The sequence below is a fragment of the Notamacropus eugenii genome, chromosome 7 (genome assembly GCF_028372415.1).
Source record: "Notamacropus eugenii isolate mMacEug1 chromosome 7, mMacEug1.pri_v2, whole genome shotgun sequence".
Classification (NCBI taxonomy): Eukaryota; Metazoa; Chordata; class Mammalia; order Diprotodontia; family Macropodidae; genus Notamacropus; species Notamacropus eugenii.
This window is the reverse complement of record NC_092878.1, coordinates 158,559,454-158,582,504: the sequence shown is the minus strand read 5'-3', so window position 1 is coordinate 158,582,504 and position 23,051 is coordinate 158,559,454.

The following is a 23,051-nucleotide window of genomic DNA, read 5'->3' as shown; positions in this document are numbered from 1 at the left end:
AGACCTTGACCTTTTAGGCTTAGGCCTTTTCAGGTACTCACTTAAAGTGAGGTAATGCCCAATCAATGAATAGGCCTCTTTAAGAAGTAGTCAGAGGATTGCCCCTTTAAATAGAAAAGAAAAATATATACATCTATGTCTATCTACATACACATATATGTATACATGAACATGTATATAAGTATATGTGTACATGTATGCATATGTTTATGAGTACATATGTAACACATATATACATTTCACACAAGTATATTCACATGCACACACATATATACACCATGTCTATATACACACATACATATAGGTCTGTATATATGTGCATATATGTGTTTATATGTATATGTGTGTATATATACATATATGTGCATATATATGTATATGTATGTGGAGAGAAGAGGGAGGGAGAGAGAGAGAGAGAGACAGAGAGAGACACAGAGAAACAGAGAGAGAGAGAGAGGGAGAGGGAAAGAGCATAGAGGGACCTGACCACTGCTTCTACCACCACTTAATCCTACCAAGATAAGAAGTCCCATCACTGTGTCTCGGTGTACTCTAGTCAGATCATGAACATGGAAGAAATTCCTGCCAGAAGTATCACTGACCTGAAATTAAAGTTTACAACTCCAAAATCAAGTTTCTTCTGCCCCACAGAGTCCTGTGTCACTGGCACCTACCATATTTTATTACCAAAAGTCTCAAAACTTTCTTCTAAATAGATAGAAAATGTGTTTTATTACATCTGTTTGAATAAATTTCATGTTTGAATTAAAACAAAAACGACTTGTTTCCTAAAAGTAGAACTTAAGGAGTTAGAGACAGCAAAAGTAAAAGAAACAACACTGATACCAATCAGCTGCATATAAGCATGATGTCTGATGCAGATATCTTGATGAAAATTTTGTTGAGCCCTTCAGAGATGGGATCTATAATGGAAGAGATTGGGGAGGCGAGTGAAATTTAGAAGTGGGAAACATCCTGGTGATAAGAGAGCCTCAGGCTAGAGGAAATTCTCGATTCTTTCCCCCAGGGTAGAGAAGGTTATTCAAAAAAAAATTTTTTCATTATTATTACTGAAACTTAAATACATAAGAATAAAAGAAAAAGAAACATTGCAAAATGAAATTGTAGACATATTATATACTTAAAATTATAAACACAATAAGAACAAAAAACGTTGTAATGTGCACAGAATATGACAAGATGATTCAAAATATATAGCTATAAATTTCTATTTCAAGAAAGCATGTATAACAAATACTACGTTTTGTGCTGAGAGGTGTCCACCTTTTATTTTTACTTCCTTGTAAGTTCTCTTTTGTTCTGTACTATGTATTTACCTTTTTCTTTGTTCTTTCCCCTTTCCTCCCCCCAACCCAAAAGGCTATCATTAAGCACAGATATATTTATATATAGATAGGTATAGATATATGGATACATATACATACATACACACGTGTGGACATATATTTCCCTAGCAAATTCTTCTTCTAATCTTAACTTTTTATATTTATACATATCTCCTATTTCTTATCCCTCCTAACTTCTCTACTTTACTTCTATCCTCTATGTTTCCTTCTTATTATTTAATCTAAAAGGTTATTCTAACTGTATAAATGTGGGAGACTGGTGGACATATGCATCATATTCCCTGAAGAAAAAGCGGAGAATTTGCTCAATAGTCAGGTAGTCAGTTTTCATTTCCGCTTGCTTGGTTTAGACCATTTTCCAGGGACTTGGGTGATCAAAAAGATCAAATTGTTGGGAAGTTATTTGCTTCCTAGCAACAGGGGAGGTAACATTCTCTTCATCAATGCATGCTTAAGATAATAGTAGACATCATTGATACATTTAATTTACTTTTTTTCTTTGAAGCAGCATATTGATCCTGAGAGGGTTAATTAACACTGAAGACAAAAACATAAGCAAAGCAAAACATAAATAGAATATTGTTTTGTTTTAAAGAAGCAAACCAAATCGAAAACAGGACTTGCAAAATTAAGTGAAAATAGAAATATACACAAATATACACTGGCACACATACACACAGTATTAAAAAATCTTAGTGCTGTGTTTGCTTATAATTAAATCGGTTGATACACTACTAGATAAATAAAGAGTAAATAAATAGAACAATAAATAGATAAACATACACATTTGTTTAACGAAAAATTATCTTATTTATATACGAAGTTCAGAGCTTAATTAAAAGCAAAATATTAAAAATAAAATAAAAAGTCTCAACAAAGAAAAGCCTCTGTGATATAAGTAAATACAAGTGCCATTACCCTAAAGCAGTAATGACAATAATAATAATAGCTACAATTGATATCAGATCTTTTATGTGCCTGATAATGTGCCAAATACTTTAAAAATATTCTTTATTTGCAACAATCCTGCAAGGTTGTTATTATTCTCATTTTTGTAGTTGGGGGAATTGGAACAGATAGTGAATAGGTGACTTGCCCAAGGTCACACAGCTAGTAAGTGTCTAGGGTCACATTTGAACTCAAGTCTTCCTGACATGAGACTCAGGGCTTTATTGTTCCATCTAGCTTCCCCATAAAAAGACATATAGGAAAATTAACACTATCAACATATCACTAAAAATGAATAAACCCTAAGAGACCTCAGAATCCATCTGCTCTAATCCTTTCAATTTGCTTCTTACAAAAGTGATTTCCAAAGATGTTAAGTTAATAATCATTAAAGGCAGGATTTGACTCCAAAGACAGTGCTTTTTGTGGTGAAAAAAAATATTACAGCAAGGAATAAAGGAATAGAAAAAGCACTCATTAAGCCCCTACTGTGTGTGAGACATTGTGCTAAGAATTTGACAATTATTACATTATTTGATTTCATTTGAACTGTGGAGCAAGGTCAAATACCTTCAGAAATACTTTTGCAATCATCATATGTCACTTTATTAGTGATCAATAAAGGCTAATAATAGCTTGGATTGGTGTAACCTATCTGAAAGCAATTTTTCCCTAGATAGATCCTACTAAATGTCTAAGATTCAGCACCAAAATCAAAAGACCCCTTGTACATGATATCTCTGAAACTCAGACAACAGTATATCTGTAGGAAATACTGAACAAATGAGTGAGTAATGCATATTTGTTCATAAAATAGAAGAGTTTACAACCAAAATTCAGGGCTAGTTTATTGGCACTAGAAATTATATCTCATTATATGTAAACAGACTAGACATATTGACTTACGTTGAATTTGAAAAGAAATGGGTAGAAACTGAATAACGTACCACTACAGGCTATAAAAATTTAATATATGCCAAATACTGAGATAGATACGGGTTGAGGGCTAGAGTTAGACGACAGAAGCTTACCATCTTTCAAGAAATGCCAACAAGCCACATACAACAAATCCAGACTTCATAAAATACATTAAAAGACGACCATTATAACAAATTGAACTGTTGCCCATAATCACATAGACATAACATGGAACCATGAAAACTTAAGAATATTTTAATAGATGTCACAATCTGTGACAGGAGTAGAGTTAAAAATCTTTCAAAATAAAGATATTTGGCAGAAAATTATATATAAAACTTCTGTAGCGATAAGATGAGTGTACATATAATCTCCATCATGCTATCTACTACTGACTTGTATCAAGGAAACTCTCTGTGATTCTGTAAAAAATGAGTTCAAATCCCAACGTTTTAATGCTCTCCTTCTCTGTCTCTTTTTCTCTGACTCGGACCCAAAAAATAGACCCTAGATATATTTCTGTATTTAAAGAAATCATAGGCGAGCCTAGATATACTAGAACATATGAACAAAGTGAAAACAGAAAGTATCTATTGATCACTTCCTGAAAGAAATCCCATATGAAAACTCCCACAAACATTATAGCCCAAATGAACATCTTCCAGGTAAAGTACAAATAAATACTTAAGCAGATAGAAAGTGTCCAAGGATGGGGAAACAACAGCTAGAATTAAACAAAATTTAGTAAATTTTGTTTACCAGTATAAAGATCCCAAAGAACACAGTCAATACAGCAGAAAGCAAAATTATTAACCTAAAATCAGTAAGAACAGTTAGCACAATCAAATATAACACTACCAGAGAAAAATGAAGCAGTGGGCAGAACCAAGATGGTGGAGTAGAAGAATGAACCTCAAGAACCTCTGACCCCACAGGCGATAAAATATCTGCAAAAAATAACTCTAAATAAATTTCAGAACAGCAGAAGTCACAAAACAACAAAGTGATCCAGTCCAAGGCAACCTGAAAGGCAGACAAGAAAGGTCTATCATACCAGGTGTGGAAAAGAGCAAACCCCATTCTTTGCCATACAGCAGCAAGAACAGGAGTAGAGCAGGCTTCAAGATGCCACTGACAGTACCTGCAATTCCCAGATTCTTCAACCCACAAATGCCAAAAGCAGCATCAAAGGTCAGTGAGAAAGCTCTTTCCCCTGCTTGAGAAGGGAGCAGAGTCCTTCTGCCCTAGCCCCAGGCACAGGAGGCCCCAGGTGGCAGCAATTTCTATTGTTGGAGCCCTGGTCTAAAGACCCTGGGGGAATTGAGCTGCTGATTTGGAATTCAGGCCTGAATGGTGACCCTGGGGTAAGAAGGAGGTGCAGTGGTTGGTGTGGTGGAGCTGCTGGAGGCTCTGGAGAGGGAATTCTACTGGCAGATTCTGGGCAGGAAAGAGTGCTTCTACTTGCTCCCAGACCAGAGTGCAGGTCAGGAGAGGATCTCCCTTGATTGTGCCACCTTGGAGGAACTAAGAATTTACAGCTTTCCAGAGTATACCATCCTCTTGACAAAAAACTCCAAAGTCAAGTAACTTGCTGGGAAGGTGGCGACAAAAGGGAAAAAGAATAAGACAATAGAAGGTTATTTTCTTGGTTAGCAGGTATTTTCTTCCATTCTTTCAGATGAGGAAGAACAATGCATGCAATCAGAGGAAGACGTAAAAGTCAAGGCTTCTGCATGCAAAAGTTTCAAAATAAATATGCAATGGCCTCAGGTCATGGAAGAAGTCAAAAAGGATTTTGAAATCCAAGTAAGAGAGGTGGAGGAAAAATTGGGAAGAGAAATGAGAGAGATGCAAGAAAATCATGAAAAGCAAGTCAACAGATTGGTAAAGGAGACCCAAAAAATGCTGATGAAATTAAAACCTTTAAAAATAGACTAACCCAAATGACAAGAGTCCCAAGAAGCCAATGAGGAGAAGAATGTTTTAAAAAGCAGAATTAGCCAAAATGAAAAGGAGGTTCAAAAGCTCACTGCAGAAAATAATTCTTTAAAAATGAGGATGGAACAGATGAAAGTTAATGACTTTATGAGAAAACAAGAAATTACAAAACAAAACCAAAAGAACAAAAAAATAAAATACTGTGAAATATTTCAATGGAAGAACAAGTGAGCTGGAAAATAGATTCAGGAGAGACAATTTAAAAATTATGGGACTACCTGAAAGCCATGATCAAACAAAGATCCTAGATATCATCATTCATGAAATTATCAAGGAAAACTGCCCAGATATTTTGGAATCAGAGAATAAAATAAAAATTGAAAGAATTCAGTGATCACCTCCTGAAAGATATACAAAAACAAAAACCTCCTAGGAATGTATGTAGCCAAATTCCAAAGTTCCCAGATCAAAGAGAAAATATTGCAAGCAGCCAGAGAGAAACAATTCAAATATTGTGGAAATATAATCAGGATAATACAGGATCTGGTGGCGTCTACATTCCAAAGGGCTTGGAATATGATACTGCAGAAGTCAACAGAACTAGGATTAAAACCAATAATCACCTACCCAACAAACCTGAGTATAATACTTCAAGGGAAAAAATGGTCATTCAATGAAAGAGATGACTTTCAAGCATTTTTCATGAAAAGAACAGAGCTGAATAGAAAATGTGACTTTCAAACACAAGAATCAAGAGAAGCATGAGAGGGTAAACAGGAAAGAGAAAGCATAAAGGACTTTCTGTAATTGAACTGTTCACATGAAAAGATAATATTTGTAACTCGAGAATTTTCTCAGTATTTGGGAGTTGGAGGGATTATACACACAGACACACACACAGACACACACACACAGACACACACACACACACACACACACACATATATATACATATATAGTCAGTGGGCACAGAGTGAGTTGAATAGGAAAGCATGATATCTACAAAAATAAGATGTGAGCGAGGAATATAATGGGAAAAGAAAGGGAGAAATAGAATAGGGCAAATTATCTCTCATAAAAAAGGCAAGAAAAAGCTTTATCAGTGGAGGGGAAAAGGGGGATGTGAGAGGGAAAATGTGAAGTTTACTCTAATCACATTTGGCTTAAGGGGGGAATAACTCACACACTAAATTTCGTATGAATTTCTATCTTACACTACAGGAAAGTAGGGGAAAGGGGTAATTGGAATGTGGGGGGATGATAGAAGAGAGGGCAAGTGAGAGGAGTGGGATAATTATAAGTAAGCCCTTTTGGGGAGGGGTAAGTTCAAAAGAGAGAATAGAATAAATAAGGGGGCAGGATAGGGTAGAGGGGAATTAAGTTTTTCACAACATGACTATTATGGAAGTCTTCAGTGAAATTACACGTATGTAGCCTATACTGTACTGCTTACCTTCTCAGTGGGGATGGCTGGGGAGGAAGGAAGGCAGGGAAGTCGCAACTCAAAGTGTTAGGAACGAATATTGACAATTGTTTCTGCATGTACCTTCGACATAAGACATTCAGTAATAGGGTATAGAAATCTATCTTTCCCCACAAGAAAAGAGAGATGGGGATAAGGAAGGGAGGGATGTGACAGAAGGGAGGATAGATTGGGGGAAAGACTGATCAGAATGCATGGTGTTTTGGGGTGGGGGAGAGGAGAGATGCGGAGAAAGTTTGAAACTCAAAATCTTGTGGAAATGAATGTTGAAAATTAAAAAAAAAATAAAATTAAAAAAATAAACAGAGGAACTGGGCAAAAAAAAGAAAAAAATGAACCTCCAAGAAAATAGAGGACTTCTAAGCATTCATGATTAACAAACTAGAGAAGAGTAGAAACTTTGAAATTCAAACATGGGAATCAACGTAATTGTTTTAAAAGAAAATACGAAAGAGAAAAAGAAAAAATGAACGATTATGTGATAATCTATAAAGATGAAGTGTTTACATTTTAACATATGTAAGGGGATGATATTAGTGTCATTTCAAAACCATAATGTCATCATGTTTCATAGAAAACTTCAAACAAGACAGAGGGCCTGAGAGTGTTTTTATTAAGTTTTGATGATCTTAAAAAAAGAAGTGAAGAAAGAGGGGTGAGATATTATTTCCTATAAACAAGGTATGCAAATAGAAACCAAGGGAAGCCAGGAAGAGGTGAAGGAAGCAAGTATTATTTGAATATCAGTTCCACCTGAACTAGTCAAAAGAAGGTCTCGCGCACACACGCACACACACACACACACACACACACACACACACACACACACACACACACAAACAGTTTGAGGTCAAAGTATATTCCACTCAACAGAGAAACAAGAGTGAAGAGAAACAGGACAAACTGGGGAGGGGGGAGAGGGGATGATAAACTTTAGATTCGGTGAAATATTGTTTATAAGTAAAATACAATCTAAGCTTGAAAGTGAAATGATGAGCTCAGATTCAATCCAGCTCAGACTCTGACTAGCTGAGATTCTATCCAGCCCGCTTGTGAATACAAGCATTACAAATGCTTAGGCTCCTTAAGAGGCAACCCGATTTGGCGAATCTTTAATAAACTTTGCTTTCTTTGGCTTAAAAAAAAAAAAGAAAAGAAAATGAAACGATGAAAAGGGGGTTAAAAGAAAGGAGAAAGTTTTGTGATAAATAAGTAGTTGGGAAAGCAAAGACAGGAAAACATATGACATCGTAGGATAGAGATTGTAAATAAGAATAGTAACGTTATGAAATAAACAGTAAAACACAAGAAGACAGTAGAATGATTTAGAGAGAAGACTCTACCAAAGTTGTTTATAAAATACACACTTGAAATAGAAAGACTCATCATGAGTTAAAGTAAAGCAAAATTCACTGTGGCTAAACTGAACTAAAAAAGAAAAGGGTATAATGAAGATTTCAGATAATGAAACAGCAGAATATGCCTAACTAAATGATATAAATATTGGAAATGCATTTTTCTCAAAGGTACTACAAGCAAATTGATTTCAATTGTTGACATATTTCTCCAACTGGCATAGCATCTACATCCTTAAATAAAATATAAATAAGTAATAGGGGAAAGTAGAAATGGAAACTATAAAACAGGGACACACTTTCAAAACCAGACAACCCAGCTGAGAAGTCTAGAAAAATCCCTTGCCATCGGAAAAGCAGAAGAAAAAGAAAGAATAAAAATTTAAGGACCTGAAGAGAATTTTAGAAAAATTAGAAATGAGAGATTTCTGGAAATTAATAAATGAGAGTAAAAGGAATTGTTGTTGGTTTTTTATCTCCAACCTCACCTCTTCCACTCCCAGAGATGCGTCCTTTCTAAGGAGTAATGGTAGGAGCTGCAGATGCAATTGAAGAGTCCCCAGAGTTTGAGGAAGGGGAGGGAACTCCTGGGAGTCACTGGTCACCTGGGGAAGTAGTTTGGCTTTCATATGTATACTCAGTACTTATTACAGTGGATTCAATATAATAGGTGCCAAATAAATGATGAATGGTTGGAGAACACTTAGACATCTTTCCTTACTATTTCTTCCTTCATTCCTTTCTCAATGAAAAGAATAGTCCTTTTCCTTGCCAAGCCAATATTTCTAATGTAATCTTAATTGCATCCCCTCCTGTCTTCTTTGGCAGCTTACTCCCCATCATCATTCAGACTATCTCTCTTCTCTTCAACCTTTCGTTATCTACTGGTTTGTCCCTTGACGTCTATAAATATTCTCATGTCAGACTTGTCTTTAAGAAAATTACTTAATCAACAAACTTTAGTAGAATATTCTTCTACCATATCTCCTAATCCTTCATGGCTAATCTCTTGAAAGAAGCCACCTAGGTGTTTCTACTTTCCCTCTACTTACTTTTTTTATAAACTTTTTCCAATATGGCTTAAGAATTCATCATTAAATTAAGACTTTTCTCTCCAAAGTTACCAACGATATCATAATTGTCCTCTTTTCTGCAGCATTTAACTTTTCTGATCACTCCTACTGAATACTTTCTTCTCTCTAGGTTTTCAAGACACTGCCCTTGATTGACTTTCCAATAGTCTCGACGGGAACTCCCTCTCAGTCTCCTTTATTCATGCTTTGACCTTGCAATGCCGACAAACCATGCGAGTTTCCCAAAGTTTTGCCCTGGATCTTCCTAATCCCTTTCTCTTCTATATTAGTTTGATTTAATAAATGAATTAATGGATGCATAAACTCAATTGGTGATCTCATTATCTCCCACAAGTTTAATTATCATCTTTATGGTGATTATTTCCACCTCAAACCAGTCCTAATTCTTTTCCTAAGCTCCAGTGGCCCATCAAAAAATAGGACACCTTGACCTGACTATTTCATAGGTATCTGACTGAAACTGAACTCTCTATCTTTTCCCTCAATTTTCCCATTACTGTTGTAGGCACTAGTATTTTCTCGGTCACACAAATTCATAAACTTTGTGTCATCCTCAGGTCCTCATTCTCAATCCACTCACTTATTGAATTCATTGTGAAATATTGTCATTTTAAGCTTTCCAACATTCATCACATATGTCCTCTTCACTCATACATCCAACAACTTAATTCAGGTCCTTACCATATTTTCTCTGGATTATTGCATTGGACAACTATATATTCCCCCATTTCAATTGTTCCTTTCCCCCCACATTCTATTTCATGTTCCACTATGCTACAAACTTGCTTTTTGTAAAGCAGTCCATTTATGTCACTTCCGTACTAGAATTTCAGTACTTTCCATTTTTTTCTCTAGGGTCAAATGTAAATTCCCGTGTCTGGATTTTAAAGTTGCTCATAACATTGGCCTCTTCTGCCTTCCAGTCTGCTCACACTTTAGTCGCCTGCATGGAATCTGAGATCCAGCTAGCCACATGGCTTATCTTTTGTACTTCATACAATATGTGCCAAATTTCATCCTTCTCTCCTCACTACCACCACTTCAATTGTCTTGCCTTCTTCCAAGACTCAACTCTTACCCCCAAGAGGAGGCATCTCCTGGTCCTTCTCGCTCCTGGGCTGTTAATATCATCTTTTCTGCAATTACCTTCTATCTATTATGTATAAATTTTGAAAGCACCTAGTTATTTGCATGTTCTCTCCCCGATTAAAATATGAACTCCTTAATGACATGGAATGTTCTTTTCTTTAAATTTTGCTTTTCTTTTCATTTCTAGTTCTTTTGACAGAAACTGGAGCCTAACCAGCACCCAATAATATTTATTGGATAATTGGTCCATAATTAAAACAAGTAAGAAGAAATCACAGCAAATGTAAGACCAAGATGAGGTTCATGCCATCCTTGTCCTGTGTGCTACCGAAATTGTCCTACATACCCTTTCAAGGAGTCTGCAGAAGATGAACTTACATCTCCATAATCTCATGACAAAAATAAGTCATTTTATTTGTCTTTACATATGATAAAATATAAAAGGGACAAAGAAGGATAACAAATTGTCTTCAGACCATTTCTTCAATTTGTTGTATAGCCTTTAGGAAGGGATATTTATTTTAAAGATGAAATAAGAACAAGAATCATGACATGCTTTATGAACCTGCATGTCATGCCTGCGCAAGGGTCATGCTAAACTCTGTGTCATTCCAGTTTTAATATTATATGCTCCTTAAGTAAACAACATTAGATCATTTAAGTCTGAATGCCTTTAATTTAGATGAAAAAAACATAACAGGGATGAAAATATTGATAGTGTTGCTGTTGCTGCTAGTGATAATACTAGAGATGAACAGGTATGGTATTTAATGCTTTATATTTGCAAAGGACTGAAGATGGATAACTTGGGAAAGAAAAAAGTTGGGGAAAGGCATAATAAATGTCTTTTAAGGCATCCTCTTTTTAATATATGAAGTGTCACTTCATAGATTTTTGGTTTAATGAAAAATAATAGTTTAAATCCTGGTAAAGATAATTTCTCTATAAGCTATTAGAGGAAAATCTCTCCACATATCACGAACAAGAAACTTATATGAAAGACCTTTCATTATAGAGATGTTCATTTTGTGGGAATTTTCCCCTTAGATCTTGTCCACAAAGAGGAAAAAAAATGGCTATCTTTGAAAGACTATGATATGGAAGAGGTGTTCAGCGCCATTAGAATGTGAACAACTTCAGGGTAGAGACTATATTTTGCTATTCTTTGTATTTTAAGCACATTGTTTGATATCTGCCTAGCATATAGTACTTCAATTCTACTTGTTGACTGACAACTAGAAGGTAAGACTATAAGTCATGTGATGGAAGGAAGGAAGGAAGGAAGGAAGGAAGGAAGGAAGGAAGGAAGGAAGGAAGGAAGGAAGGAAAGGAAGGAAAGGAAAGTAGAAGGGAGTAAAAAAAAAGGAAGGTTTTATTAAGTTCTGGGCTCTGTGCTAAACACTTTACAAATATTATCTCATTTGATCCTCACAACAACCTTGGAAAGTATGTATTATTATTGTCCTCATTTGACAGTTGAAAAAATCTTTAGCAAACAAAAGTTAAGTGACTTCCACAGAGTCAAACATTTAATAAGCATGTGAGGCCAGATTTCAGTTCTTCCTAGCTCTAAGCAGAGGAACTTATCTCCTGAGACATTTCAGTTTAATTTATTGTGTTTCTACACAATGGATTACAGAGAGGTAGGCTTAGACTGCATAGAAGGCAAAATTTCTTAATATGAATTTTTCAAAAGTGAGTTGTCTTGGAGGGTATTGGGTTTTCTGTCACTAGCAGTCTTGAAGAAAAATTGAATAGCCATTTTTTCAGGAATGTCATGAATGGAATTCTTGACCAGGTATGGATTGGCTTAAATGACCCCTGAGGTCTGAAATTCTACTGGAAAGCCTAGAGAATATGCTCAGACTTCTGTCTCTGCAATAGGCATAACACCAACAGTGGGAAGCTTGTCACATTGCCTTTGAAATTCTAGCCAAGATATAGAATTTTGTTTAGAAATCACAATTTGAAGAATATGTTTTTCATATTAATAGGATAAAACAAAATGCTAACAACACACCCCAGAGTTTGTTTCACAGACTTAAGCAGAAACCAAGTTTATGTTAAAGCAAAGATATTGAGTCATATGATATTCATTTCTTGTATCTTCATAAAGTATAAATGTGGTTTAAAAAATCTTCAAAATGGCTCTGCATTTTTCCCATGTCAACATTACCAATTTGAAGACATCACATGGAAATATTTTGAATTTATTTAAAACAAGTTTCCTGTGCTTTAATTTATACTTTCAAAATTGCAACTACCTGGGGTCTTCAGCATCATTCTTTCCAAATCTAAAATTAAAATTTCCTTAAAATTTCTTTTTCCATGGGAAAATCCATCTACTAATTAAGATCTGCGTCTATTCATCTTTGGGGATATTTATTTTTCCTCCATTTTTGTTACACTTTTACTATTCCCTTTCCTTATCTTCCTATAGGTTGTTATTTTTTTTTTAACTTTGAAACTTAGTTTATTTGTTCTATTCAGAATGGTGCCAGTAATTAGTTGAGTCTTCAATAAATTCCTTGCCCTCAATGGAAGAGATCAACTGTGATAACTCTCTCTCTCTCTCTCTCTCTCTCTCTCTCTCTCTCTCTCTCTCTCTCTCTCTCCCTCCCTCCCTTATCACCACCTTGGCTGAACTTTAATACAAATAATGTTATGTATGTTTAAGCTGAGGAAAATACATTTGACAAAGAGGGAAAATTGAATTATAGAATATAACATAAAATAAAATAAGAAAAATTTTAATGTTTTGACTATCACAGTACGGGTTAATATTTTTATGACTAATAGTATTTCATATGAGGAAATGTGGAAATGTGGCCTCCTAGGTGAAAGTGAGGATGACTTGGGTTCAGGTCTTGCCCTCTGACTTATATTAGCCATGTGGTACTCTCAGTACCCCCAAGCAGGTTCCTAAGACTACATATTGAAGATTGTGTGTTGATACACACTGGTATGAATGAATTCAAAAATGAATGGATCAATGGATGGATGATAGAATATATAAACCACTCCAAGCACTGTGCTAATCAATGTAGATAGAAATTCACAAACAAAATCAAACAAACAAAAAACAACAGCAAAAATATCATCCGCATCCATTGCCTTACATTTAAAACACAAAGGGGAATTGTGGCATGGGAGGGGGACATTTTGTTTCAAGGTTAGTGGGATATGTAATAGGGATATTATTGACCTTTTGAAGAACAATAACTGAATTTATTTGATCAAGTTTCATGGTTTGAGAACTGAGAGTTGTAGGTGGAAGGGAACCAGTTATAGCAGACTTAAGACATTCTTTGAGTCACTTTGTTCACAGACTGAGAAGAATGTCAAATTTGGAGCTAAGCCACTGTAATAAGACCATGGTATGTTTCAGTGGAGACATCACCAGCAGTGGCAACAGAAGACCTGAGTTCAAGTTGGAACTGTAATCCAATTTCAAATCTGGACCTAAAGTTTATTACATCACTTAGTTTTTCTCTTGGGATTCAGTTTTACCAGCTCTTAACTACAAGATTAGAATAAATGGCCTAAATTCATAATATTATCTAGATGGTATACCATATAGCTGAGAGTGTAAAATATATATGTCTATATACATATATTCATACACAAGTTCAACATATTCCTGTCATAAAGGGATCAAGTACTGGGAGTAATATATTACAAGGTGATAATTCCATAAAGAAAATGAAGAGATTTCTTTGATTCTCAAAAGAAACCTTCTAAAACTTTGTGGTAACACGTTTTGTTTTCTTTCCCTTCTTAAACCTAGGGGAAAATTGAAGAATTCACAAAGGAAAAGAAAGTGGTGGTCGATATCAACATGGATGGACTTCAACCACCCCCCACCCCCACCCTGACCCCCACCTTCACGGATGTCATTTGATTTTGCTTCATTCTTCTATTGTTAATTTCAGGGACAATGAATCTTGCAGTCCCACATATATATATATTTTTTCCTGTTGGTTGCCTGTACTCACTTCCTACCAAATATATGTTATTCTCTTTACCAGTTACTTTCCAAAGATTCAGATTTTTGTTTATCATTCTGGTTTATGTAGTAAGAAATGTAGTAAGAAAATGTATTTATTACCTCTTGGCCCGTTCTGTTTTCTTCTATAAGTAGTTTTATGTGCATACCAGGAATCCCCATGTCTCCTTTTAGAATCTATGTAGCCACATGTAAATTTCTATGCTATGTATCCTGTGCCCTTGGACTCACATGTGGCTTTAATCACATTTATAACTTGGGACTTGACAATTTATGGAAACCAACCGTAGGATGGATTTTATTATCATTGTTACTATTATTAATTGAACCTCTACAGTTTACACTTCACTTTGATTAAAAACCCCAATAGGCTGCAGCTGTAGGGTAACAATTTTTTTTCCTATATAATACGTGAATTCCAATTCTGCAAAATGGATTTGAGGGAGGAATTAAGTATTCCATTCCATATCTCATTTACTTTATCTTTTTTGTTCTAGAACTCTTTATTGGAACATTAATATTCTGAAAAAGAAAACAAACAAAATTGCCTCTAAAGTGGTGCCTGGTACATTATAGAAGGGAGTGGATTGAACAGAGATGAAAGAAATTTTAACCTCATCCCATTCTTTAAAAAAAACGTAACATAAGTGTCACTACCTTTGGTTGTTGTTGTTTTAACATCATTAAATCTATTATATTCTTCCCCATTTTCTCTCTCAGATAACCATTTTGAGAAAAAGAGAAAATTCAGCAAAATTAATATGCGTGCGAGTCTGTGTATATATGTGTATGTGTTAAATTTGCTAATTTTTTTTGCTCCTCTTTTTATTGTTTCTTTTTTTTTTACAAAAATATTTATTTATTATAAATTTATTTATTGTCAGATTTCAACATTCATTTCCACAACATTTTTAATTTCAAATTTTCTCCCCATCTCCTATTCCCCCACCTCAGGACAGCATGTATTTTGATTGTCCTTTTCTCCAATTTGCTCATCCTTCTATCACCCCACCCCCTTATCCCCTTCCTTTCTGTTTTCCTGTAGGGTAAGACAAATTTATGCACATTATTGCCTGAATATCTTATTTTGTGGTTGCATGTAAAAACAATCTCTAACATTCATTTTTAATGCTTTGAATTCCACATTCTCTCCCATCCCCCCTCATCAACCACCCTCATTGAGATGGCAAGCAATTCAATATACATATGTAGCCATTAAAAAGACCTCCATAACAGTCATGTTGCGGAAGACTAACTATATTTCCCTCTATCCTGTCCTGTCCTCTATTTATTCAGTTCTCTCCTTTGACCTGCCCATCTGCAACATGTTTGCTTCCAATTACCACTTCTTCCAATCTGCCATCCCTGCTATTATCCCCCCCATATTATCCCCTTCCTCCCCTGCTTTCCTGTAGAGTAAGATGAACTTCCATAACCAATTGAATGTGCATATTATGCCCCCTGAAGCCGAATCCAGTGAAAGGAAGGCTGACTTATTCCCTCCCACGTCCCCCTTCTTCCCCTCCATTGTAAAAGCTCTTTTTTTCCTCTTTAATGTAAGAAAGTTAAGTACATTCTACCTCTCCCCTTTTCTTTCTCCTAGTACATTACTCTCAGTGGGTAATTTTCTTTTTTAGAGATCATCCCTTCATATTAAGCACACCCTGAGTGCTCTCTGTGTCAGTGTCTGTCTCTCTGTCTCTCTCTCAATATATACACACACTATTCTTATATATTTATACATACATGCATACATACATTTATGTATACAAACATACATGTAAATATACATATAATGTATGCATGCACACACATATATGCATGTATATGTGTGCTTGTATGCATACACACACGTATGTATACACACATGTGTTTATATGTAATATGTGTATATATACATATATGTATATATCTATACATATATCTATATCTATCTATCTATCTATCTATCGATCGATCGATAGATAGATAGTTAGATAGATAGATAGATCCTGCAACTAATCTAATACTGAGAAAAGTCTCAGTTACAAATATCATCTTTCCATGTAGGAATGTAAAGAGTTCAAATTTAATATGGCCCTTATGGTATCTCTTTTCTGTTTATCTTTTCATCCTTTTCCTGATTATTGCATTTGAAAGTCAAATTTTCTATTCAACTGTGGTTTTTGCAATAAGAATGTTGGGAAGTTCTCTATTTCATTGAAGTTCCACATTTTTTTCCCTTGAAGTATCTCAGTTTTGCTGGGCAGGTGATTCTTTGTTTTAATCCTAGCTCCTTTGATCTCTAGAATACCATATTTCAAGCCTTCTGATCCTTTAGTGTAGAAACTGCTAAATCTTGTGATATCATGATTGTGTTTCCACAGCACTTGAATTGTTTCTTTCTAGCCATTTGTTATATTTTCTTTCTTTTTTATTAATTTACTTAACTTTTAACAATCATTTCACAAAATTTTGGGTTCCAAATTTTCTCCCCATCTGTCCCCTCCCCCACCCCAGAACACTGAGCCTTCTAATTGCCCCTATTACCAATCTGCCCTCTCCTCTATCATCCCTGCTTCCCTTGTCCCCATCTTCTCTTTTGTCCTGTAGGGCCAGGTAACTTTCTATACCCCATTGCCTGCATTTCTTATTTCCTAGTTGTATGCAAGAACGATACTCAAAAGTTGTTCCTAAAACTTTGAATTCCAACTTCTCTTCATCCCTCCCTCTCCACCCATTCCCTTTGGAAGCCAAGCAATTCAATATAGGCCATATCTGTGTAGTTTTGCAAATGACTTCCATAATAGTTGTCTTCTGTAAGACTAACTATACTTCCCTCCATCCTATCCTGCCCCCCATTGCTTCTATTCTCTCTTTGAATCCTGTCCTTCCCCAAGTGTTGACTTCAAATTGCTCCCTCCTCCCACTGCCCTCCCTTCCATCATCCCCCCCCCCCGCTTAACCCCTTCTCCCCCACTTTCCTGTATTGTAAGATAGGTTTTCATCCAAAAATGGATGTGCATTTTGTTCCTTCCTTGAGTCAAGTGTGATGAGAGTAAACTTCGTGTTTTTCTCTCACCTCCCCTCTTTTTCCTTCCACTGAAAAAAGCTTTTTCTTGCCTCTTTTATGAGAGATAATTTGCCCTATTCCATTTCTCCCTTTCTCCTCCCAATATATTTCTCTCTCACCACTTAATTTTATTTTTTTAAGATATGATCCCATCTTATTCAATTCACTCTGTGCTCTCTGTCTATCTCTGTGTATGTGTGTGTGTGTGTGTGTGTGTGTGTGTGTGTGTGTGTGTGTGTGTGTGTAATCCCACCCACTATGCAGATACTGAAAAGTTTCAAGAGTTACAAATATTTTCTTTCCATGTGGGAATGTAAACACTTCAACTTTAGTAAAGTCCCTTGTGACTTTGCTGTTTACCTTTTCATGCTTCTCTTCATTCTTGTGTTTGAAAGTCAAATTTTCTTTTCAGCTCTGGTCTTCACATCAAGAATGCTTGAAAGTCCTCTATTTCACTGAAACACCATTTTTTCCCCTGAAGTTATTATACTCAGTTTTGTTGGTTAGGTGATTCTTGGTTTTAGTCCTAGTTCCTTTGACTTCTGGAATATCCTATTCCAAGCCCTTCTATCCCTTAATGTAGAAGCTGCTAGATCTTGTGTTATCCTGATTATATTCCAACAATACTTGAATTATTTCTTTCTAGCTGCTTGCAATATTTTCTCCTTGACCAGGGAACTCTGGAATTTGGCCACAATGTTCCTAGGAGTTTCTCTTTTGGGATCTCTTTCAGGCGGTGATTGGTGGATTCCTTGAATATTTATTTTGCTCTCTGGTTCTAGAATATCAGGGCAGTTTTCCTTGAACATTTCATGAAAGATGATGTCTAGGCTCTTTTTCTCATCATGGCTTTCAGGCAGTCCCATAATTTTTAAATTGTCTCTCCTGGATCTATTTTCCAGGTCAGTTGTTTTTCCAATGAGATATTTCACATTATCTTCCATTTTTTTCATTCTTTATGTTTTGTTTTGTGATTTCTTGGTTTCTCATAAATTCATTAGCCTCCGTCTGTTCCTTTCTAATTTCTAAAGAACTATTTTCTTCAGTGAGCTTTTGAACCTCCTTTTCCATTTGGCTAATTCTGCTTTTGAAAGCATTCTTCTCCTCATTGGCTTTTTGAACCTCTTTTGCCAATTGAGTTAGGCTAGTTTTCAAGGTGTTATTTTCTTCAGCATTTTTTGAGTCTCCTTTAGCAAGGTGTTGACCTACTTTTCATGCTTTTCTTGCATCTCTCTCAATTCCCTTCCCAGTTTTTCCTCCACTTCTCTAACTTGATTTTCAAAATCCTTTTTGAGTTCTTCCATGGCCTGAGCCCATGGAATATTTCTTTTGAATGTTTGGGATACAGAAGCCTTGATTTCTGTGTCTTTCCTTGATGGTAAGCCTTGTTCTTCCTCATCTGAATTGAAGGGAGGATATATCTGTTCACCAAGACAGTAACCTTCTATGGTCTTATTTTCCCCCCTTTTTCTGGGCATTTTCCCAGCCAGTTTCTTGACTTCTGAGTGTCCTGTCCACTCCCACCCTACCTCCAGATCTGCCCAGCCAGTGCTTGGGGTCTGAGATTTAAATGCTGCTTCCCAGCCTCAGGGGTTTGGGTGGGGGCAGGGCTGCTATTCAGTGTGAGATTAAGTTCAGGTTCTCAGGTGGGGGCAGGGCCATCTCACGGAGCTCAGTTCCCTCAAGGGGTTTATGCTGAGACCTTCACCAATGAATCTAAGCTCCTGCCTGCTTGGGGAGCCCCTGTCCACCGTTGCCCCCACTGTTGCCTCCCGAGGGGGCTTGAGCCACGGGGACACCTCACTCCCCTCTTGGCCACCCAAAAAGACTCTCTCACCAACTTTTGTCACCTGTGGCTGGAGGGACCTGCGTGCCTGCTGGAGATTCTGTCCCTGAAGCCTGCTGGGATCTGCTCCTCTTGGTGCCGCACAGTCAAAGGAGGGCTGGGCTCTGCTCTGCGTCCTGTGGGCAACAGTCCCTTCAGGTCAGTTTTTCAGGGCTCTCTGGAACAGATATCTCCTCCACACCATTGTTCTGTGGCTTCTGCTGTTCCAGAATTTGTTGGGAGTTCTTCTTTACAGGTAATTTATGGGCTGTGGGTTTGGAGCTAGCATATGTGTGTCTTTCTACTTGGCTCCTCCCCTCCTCCATTTGTTATATTTTCGCCTTGACCTGGGAACTCTGGAATTTGGCTGCGATATTCCTTGGAGTTTTCCTTTTGGGTCTCTTTCAGGAGGTGATGGTGGGTTCTTTACATTTCTATTTTGCCCTCTGTTTCTAGAATATCTGGGCAATTTTTCTTCACATATTTACACATTGCCTTCCAATGGGGTTGAGGTAATCCATTGCTTCACCAAAAGTGGATTAATGTGACTGTATTATTGCAACACTCTTCACTATTGAGTATTTTGTTCTTTGCTCATCTATTCCAATCCACTGTATGTGGGACAAATCTCAGAGGTATATTTGCCATGCTGTTATTCTCACTGATTAGGAGCAACATTTCATATGATTGTGAATAATTTGCGATTCTTTTTAGAACCATTTATTTTTGTCTAGAACCTTGCACTAGTGCCTTGCACATAATAGTCACTTAATAAATGTTCATTGACTCTATAAAATATGTTGAACTCCATGGAAATTAAGGACTAGATTTTGGTCTTACATACTTGTGTGAGTTGCCTATAGATTTTTCTCTATGAATTATCGGTGATATCCAACACAATTTTCACATTACCCAAGAGTGGTACTGTTGTTTCCTCTTTGTTTACCTTCTTGCCTTTAATTACTAACATTTCTCCAACTTTGTCTAATAACAGTGTCGAGAAAGGACGCATGTGGTTTTTACTCCTGCATTTATTAGCAATGCTTACAGTTATTCATCATTTAGTATCATTTAGTTAAGCACTTTTTAACTCAAAAGATTAGTTCTTTCTACATGTCATCATTGTAGATATTTTTAGCATAAATAGGGGTTGTATTTTTTAAAGGTGTATTCTACATATGAAGATTATAATCATGTGGTTTGGGATGTCTTTTTAAATCGTTAAATATTTTTTCCTAATGAACTATCCCTGTAGCCTTGGTTTAAATTTAACTTGATAAAAATAAATATTTTTTATGAATTACCATATTTTGGGGGGGAGATGATTTTTTAAACTTGCATCAACAGTAATTAATAATCTTAGCCTATACATTTCTTTCTTAGCTTTCTTCTTCCATGCTTTAGATGTTAAAAGATTATCTCATAAATGGTAGGATTTTTTACTTTCTCAGATTTTGAGAATATTTGTTGAAGTGTAGGTATTGCTTATTCTTTAAAGATTTGATGAGAATTCTCCTGAAAATCTATCTGGAATGTTTTTTTTTGTTTTGTTTTCTTTTACCTCCCCCCTTCTTCTCATGATGAATTCCCATAAAACTTTTTTTTTTTTTGCTAATTTGATTTCCTTTTCTGAAAATGCCTATTTAAAGTATCTTGTTGGTGTTTTGTCAAGGAGAGTAATTTATTTTTTTTAGATGACATTTTATTAGATAATATTCTATTCATCTTAATTTCTCTTAAAATATCAGTTTTGCTAGAATATAACTGAACCAATTATTATTTTTTGCTATTCTTTCATGTTTTAATACTATTTTATTTTTTTAAGTTTGTTAATTTGAATTTCTTCCTTTTTAAGCCAGGTGGCTAAAGTTTTATCAGCTTCTTTTTCAAAGAACTTCCTTTTACATTTTTTTGTAGTCTTTATTTTTCAATGAATGAATAATTTTTAAGAATTCCAGTTTCCCATTTTAAGCATGTTTTTTATTGTTCTAGAAATCTAGTGTACTTTTATTAACAAAAGGAGTCATGCATCTAATACCAAAAGGATAGAATACCAGTAACCTCTCCTAACATAGGTCAATTATACACAGGCATATTTTACACAAATTATTCACAGCCCACATCACCAAAAACAAAATTAAACGAAACAAACTACAAACACAAGAAAATAATACATTGTTTTAAAAAGCAAAAAGCATGTGGCAGAAAGCCTCAAGTCTACAAAGAATATGTTTATCCCTAATTAATTAATTTTTTTAAACAATCTTTTGGGATGTCATAGTATTTATTTTTCTTTTCTTGAATATAACCCCTTGACTCAGTTTACCCTCATATCTTTGTCATGTTTGGCAAATATAAGAAATGTACTAAAGAATACTAGCATGGACCACTGTCCCAGGGGGAGGCATTCCTTCCCAAGATAGAAACTCCAACTTTGGACTCCCACAGGAGTTCCATCTTGAAGGAACATCATCATAAAGAGAAGTGATTATGCCTTTCTCTTTTTTTCTGGCTCATTATATCCCTACCTGAGAATTATATCAAGCATCCCTAAAGGAAAGTTAAGGTATGAATCACATATGATTATGCCCTCAAAAGGCATTATTGAGATCACTTCTAGAAAGGTTTTCAATATATAAATTAGATCAGGAAATTGCACAATTATTTATTTTTTCTAGCATAAAAGACATATTTAAACATTTATAACTTATAAGTACTCATTAACAAACACTTAACACATGAAACAATGACTCATCACCACTATTATACTCTTCTGAGGGGAGAAGAGGGCTTCTTTAAAAAATAAAATTTTATTTTGTTCTCAAAGGATAATCTAACATCTTACTCTCCTGTCTACATTCCTTTTCTTTCCATTGAGAAGACAAGAAAGCAAAATCCTTGTTACATACATATGTAGTCAAATTAAAAAAAAGATTTTCAGGGTTTGTCATCATGTTTCACAATAACTCCTCTGGAATTGAAGTAAGGTGTTATATTGATCAGAGCTGACAAGTGAAAAGAAAACCTTTTAATGACCTGAAATCTCTAAAGTGAGCAACTCAAAAAGTCCAGATTTTGTGACAAGATATATCTATACCCTTTCAGAATATATGGTATACATTTCTTACAACAAACCCTAGCCTCAATTTGTAATTGAGAAAATTAATACCTAGAAACAGGAAGTAGCTTCCCCGTTATCACACAGTCATCATAAGAACTGAGATTCAAAGCCAGGGTTCCTTGTTCCATGTCATATTGTCTTTCTGCAGTACAGTTAATCCTTTTTCTTTTTTTTGGATGGGGATCAGGAAGAGGGGATAGAGATATCTGGCACTGATTTTGGTGCTGAGGGGGATTTAAATGGAAATCTAACTGAGTTAGAGGCTGAGAACAAGATCTAGGATTTGAGGTCTGTGCCCCAGTTTTTGCAAGACATCCAGAAAAGGTTAATGAAGCCTCAGTGGCTCTCTATTAGAACATTCATAAGGCTCCCAGTTTAGAATCATAGAGTATTCAGGATAGAGAGAAACAGAGGATAATCTAAGGCAGCTGTGACAAAATCAAAGGGAAATGGAGACACTAAGCTGCATGTAAAGACTTCTTGGGGTCACATGTCCACTTTGTGGTTGTTATTCAATTGAGTTTTAGTTCTGGCTAACTCTTGGCAAAGATATCTGAGTGACTTGTTATTTCCTTCTCCAGTTCATTTTATGCATGAGGAACCTGAGGCAAACAGGGTTAAATGACATGCCTTGGGTCATACAATTAGCATGACTAATTAGTGCCTATGGCTAAATTTGAATTCAGGAAGATGAGCAATCCTGACTCCAGGACCAGGACTGTATCCCCTGTCACCTAGCTGCCCACATTTTGACATAAAAAGCTCCAAATTAACATTATCTATGTTTTATTGGATTTTCATTTATGTTATTAAATAGTTTCCAATTACATTTTAATATGATTCAGGCTACATTCA